The following is a 5,403-nucleotide window of genomic DNA, read 5'->3' as shown; positions in this document are numbered from 1 at the left end:
TCTCTGTCTCTCTCTCTCTCTCTCCTGAATAGAATTGTCTCAACTATCAGCTCTGCCGAGGTACACACTAGGTTCTGATGATCACAACCCTGAAAGGTCTTCTCGGGGTTCTGATAGGAAATGGAGAGAGAGGTCTCTGTGTGTTACTCGCATCACTACCAATCAAAACAGCCTGAGTTCTCCCACCTGGCTGGAATTCCCTCAGCAGATCACGGGCACCAAGGACCCCACCACAGAGAAGACACCACACCGCTGCACACGGCTCACCACTGCACACGGCCCACCACTGCACACAGCCCACGTTGATTGCCCACCACCTGGCCCATTTCCTCTCCTGCAGACATCCCTCAGGATTTCATATGCACAGCAGGAGGGGAGGAAGAGGAAGACGAAAAGCAGTGGCTGGAGACCAGAGGGCCAGCTGATGGACAGCAGGAGGTAGTAACACCACCAAGCAGTCTCTAATCATTGGACATCGTGACCCCGATGACCCCACAAGACCCAAGAAATACGTCCCTTCTCTTGACCTCAGTGAGCTTATGTTTTAGTTGGGGAGGTGAAAAGAGAACTGAACAATTCAAGGATGCCTCCAGTAAGTAAATGGGTGATGCATGCAAAGACCTTCCGAGGACGGGTAATTCCTAACACCTACCTTCGGTTCAGTCACTCCAGGTCCCTGTCTTTGGCCTTTTATTCCTTAGCTGGCCACACTCAACTTTTCATTGTCTAGAAAATAAAGGTTCCAAGTGACACTTAAATGCCAGCTCAGCTAACCTCCACCTGCCCCACTTGCTTCAGTGAGCGGGAGCCAGGCTGTTCAACATGCGTGGAATGTCCCCTGCCCAGATCTGTCTTCCACTGGGAACAAAGTAGTATAGGTACTTCAATGGTGGGTTTGAGCCTCGAGCCCAGGTCCTCTGCCTTGACCGGTCTCTAGGACATCTCACATGGCTGCAGAGGCTGGCACCGCCATGCTCTCCTCTGAGAAGCTGTTCCCGGCCATCCGGCCTGGAAGAGCCCGGAGGCCCCCAGTCCGCCCCTGTGGGGACACGGCACAGTGTGGTGATGCACCTCACGGTTCTTCAGACGACCGATACAGAATCCCAGTCCCTGCCCTCAGGAGATGCATGAGTTTGGACATGTTAACTAATCTCTCTGAACCTCAGTCTCCTCATCTGCAAAGTGGGAATAAGAATAGTCCCTTCCCCAGGGGATTGCTCTGAGGATTAGAAAAGATCGGGCACAAGGCACACCTTAAAACTGCGTGTGACACATCGTATGTGCTCAGTGAACGCTGGCCCTGGGTGACGATCACAGTCTGACTTGCATTTTTGCTGTTTGGACACATGGCTCGAGGCCTCCCCTAGGCTGTGAAGACCTTGAAGGCAGGGGCCACTTATGACTCATTTTAGTCTTTTATTCCCTCCCCTAGCTCCCCAACCTCACGCCCCCACCCCTTTGTCAAGGAAGGAAGGAATAAAGGTGGTGCTGTTACCCACCTCCATTATTGAGCAGTTGGTTTGTGCCAGGCACCGTACTTTATAACCTTCATTTTTATACCCCCTGCTCTGTGCTGTCACCATTTGTTCCCCCTTGTTTACAAATGAGAAAACTGAGGCTCAGAGTAGTTAAGTCACTGGCCCAAGGTCAACCAGCTAGTGGGAGGCGACCCCAGGACTGCTGACTGTGCCGCAGGACTCGAGGGCACCACAGCATGGCTGGAGAGGGACACTCCTATCTGTACATAGCAGCCAAACACGACTGGGGCCCCCAGCCCACCATTCGTGTAAGAGACTTTTAAAACCAAGTTTTAACAGAAACTGAGGGGTGGTGGAAGAGCAGTTTGGGGACCACCGTCCTATTGAAAAGGAGGAGCTGATGTTTGGCATGTTGGGCCAATCCTGTTCCACTCTCTACTCGGATCCTATTTTTACACATGGTGGGAAAAATAATTATTTCATTCCCCTGCCTGTCCCAGAAGAGGTAGCTTGTAAACATATGGGGACTGGGGAGGATAAAGCACCGAGCGCCTTGACTCAAACTGTCATTCGTGTGCCAGTTTTCCGTGCAGACTCAAATGAAAATCAGTGGTGAAACACCGAGGAGAATGAAATTTGGATAAACGGAAAAACAACCCAGGGCGGCTTCTCCTGTCAGCAATTCCTGCTCCCTGGGTATAAGGCTGCATTCCATGGCAACAGCATTCACACTTTGCTGAGATAAAAGCTCCCACCAGCTGGACCCGTTATTAAAGTGGAGCCCCAGAATTAGCATAATCTATGTGAGTGACAAAGTGGCACTGGCTTTTTGAGCAGGAGCTCCCCAGGCAGAATAGAGAGCAGCCTGGCTCCCCCAGACCAAAGAGCCTCTCTGGCCATCCCACCCAGTGTCCTTTTCTGTAAAGTAGGATGCACGGGACCTGGAAGCAAGCCGAGATGGTGGTTAAGGACCGGGGTAACGGGCGAAAAAAGAACTGTGTTCAAATCCCAGCTCTGCTAATACCTGGAGCAAGTCACTTCTCACCGTGACTCAATTTTCACATCTATAAATGGGTACAATACATCCCACCAAGGGCTATATACTGAGCCAATGAAGACATATATGCAAAACACCGAGCACTTAGCTAGCAATCAATACTGCCGACTTTCTAGTGAATCCTTCTAGAGAACTACAGTTAACTTTTCAGGAACGCACCTGTTGGGGAAAGTGAGAGCTTCTTTTAACATTTGACGCTTTGTGAAAACTTTCTATACTAGCCAATTGCTAAATATGGCCATAAAGCTGTGTGTGTTGCGTGTGATGTGGGGGTGTGTTTGTGTGAGAGGGAGAATGTATATGTGACATTCATGATGCAGATGACAGAGAACAAACTTGGGAGCCAGACTGATGGTATGAGTGTTGCCTTGGCCACGTCACTTCGCTCATGACCTGTTTTCTCTCCTCTCTGGAATGGTGGTGACGCACCTGCGTCACGGAGTTGTTGAGGAAATTAAAATGACACATGCACGCAAGGAACCTGACGTCCATCAGCCTCAGGAAGGACTAGGAATGGCCACGGCGAAACGCAGTGGGGTCCTTGAAGAGAAAAAGGACATCAGCAGAAAAGCGGTGCACTCTAATGTCTGCAGTTCAGTTAACAGTGCTGTGTTAATGTTCATTCCTGAGTTTCAATACGTGTATCATGGTTATATGGACTGATAACAGCCAGGGGAATGGTGAAATGTACAAAGAACTCGCTGTACTCTCTGCGACTTTCTATAAACCTAAAATATTTCCAAAACTAAAGGTTTATATATAATAAATACTATAAATATATATAAATTATAATTTTATAATTTATTAAATATAAATTAAATGTTCACCTATTAGATTTAATTAAATATTAATATGTTAAATTATGTAGATCATAATAAATACAATTATAGCTATATTATAAATTGTAAATATAAATATATAGATTTGAAAAGGGCCAAGGAACTGGTCTAGACCAGTGGTTCTCAATCTGTGGGTCGCGACCCCTTTGGGGATCGAACGACCCTTTCACAGGGGTCGCCTAAGACCATCGGAAAACAAAAAGATATTTACATTATGATTCATAACAGTAGCAAAATTACAGTTATAGAGTAGCAACGAAAATAATTTTATGGTTGGGGGTCACCACAACATGAGGAACTGTATTAAGGAGTCGTGGCATTAGGAAGGTTGAGAACTGCTGGTCTAGACGAAAAGGGGCAGCCAGTTAGCTCAGGTGGTTAGAGCGTGGTGCTGATAACACCAAGGTTGCGGGTTCGATCCCTGCATGGTCCACTGTGAGTTGTGCCCTCCTTAAAAAAAAAAAAAGAGGCAGAATAACTGGATATAATGTGGGGTCTTGGACTGGATTCTGGTTATGAGAAAAAATAAAAAAATTTGCAAAACATGTATTTGGGCTATATGTAGGGTAATATTATATCAATGTTATTAATAAATTTTTGAATCTGATCATTGCCCTGAAGCCTGAAAGGGAATTGTCCCTCAGAGCGAGGATGGGTGGTTGCCAGGGGTTGGGGAAGGGGTGAGAGCAATTGCTTGCTGGCTATGGCCTTTATTTTGGGGTGATGGAGATATGTTGGAATAAGATCAAAATGGTTACACAACATGGTGAATGTATTGAATACCACTGAATTGTTCTCTTTATTTTTAATTTTTTTTATTTTAATTTTTTTTATTTTTTAAAGATTTTATTGGGGAATCGGGGAAGGGAAACAGACAAGTTGCTGTCCTTTTGTTCTTCAGTCTAGTTGTGGAGGACGTCGCTTCACTGACCCATGTTGGTATTCTGATCATTGAGCTCTTCCTGGTTGAGGCAGTTGCTTGCTGGCCATTGGATGGCCACTCACGGCAGCTCACGCTGGCTGCTGGCCACTCACGGTCGCTCGTGACAGCCCGCTGCAGCAGGGTCTGCAGCCTATACCATTGCCGGCGACTCACGGCAGCCTAGCTCCAGGTCGAGCTGTTCTTCACCATCTTAGCTGTAGAGGGCGCAGCGTCACTGGCCCTCATGTGGGATCTGAACCGGGGCCCTGCTGCTCAGAGCTGGCGTTCCAAGCCAACTCCTAACCAACGTGCCACTTGGCCGGCCCTGAATTGTTCACTTTAAAGTGGCTAATTTATGCTATGTGAATTTCACCTTGAAGAATTTTAAAATATATTGAAAGGAAGGAAGGAAGGAAGGAAGGGAGGGAGGGAGGGAGGGAGGAAGAGGACATCCCTGTTACTCTTAAATGATTCAGCAAAGCAGCGACAATAGTAACATAGATTACGTATATACAAAAAGAAAGAGACACAGCACGTGGCAAAAGTTAACAGGCAAATCTGGGCGAAGGGTGTACAGGAACTAATTGTACTATGCTTGCATAGGTTTGAAAATTTTTCAAATTAAAAAACAAAAAACGGGGATCGGCGAGGATGAAGAGGGTAAAGAGGGACAAATATATGTTGACAGAAAGAGACTAGGCTTTGGGTGGTAAACACACAATGCAACATACAGATGACATATTATAGAATCGTACACCTGAAACTTATATATAAAGTTATTAACCAATGTCACCCCAATGTTTTTAATTAAAAAAAAAATAAAAAGAAATAACAGTAAACCAGAACCTGACTGGAAGGCGGAGAAAGAAGGAAAAAATAAAAACAATTACATTTAATGTAAAAGAACCTATGCTCACTACATAAAAAAACTCATTCAATAAAAGAGTTATTACTATATATGCACACAATACTAGAGTTGTATCTTAGTAGTTATTATTTTTTTTTAATGATTTTTATTGGGGAATTGGGGGATGGGAACAGCGCTGGGGAATTGGGGGAAGGGGAACAGACAAGTTGCTGTCCTTTTGTTCTTCAGTCTAGTTGTGG

The sequence above is a fragment of the Hipposideros armiger genome, unplaced genomic scaffold (genome assembly GCF_001890085.2).
Source record: "Hipposideros armiger isolate ML-2016 unplaced genomic scaffold, ASM189008v1 scaffold_3, whole genome shotgun sequence".
NCBI lineage: Eukaryota > Metazoa > Chordata > Mammalia > Chiroptera > Hipposideridae > Hipposideros > Hipposideros armiger.
The sequence above is the reverse complement of the archived record's forward strand: the minus strand, read 5'-3'. Positions refer to the sequence as shown.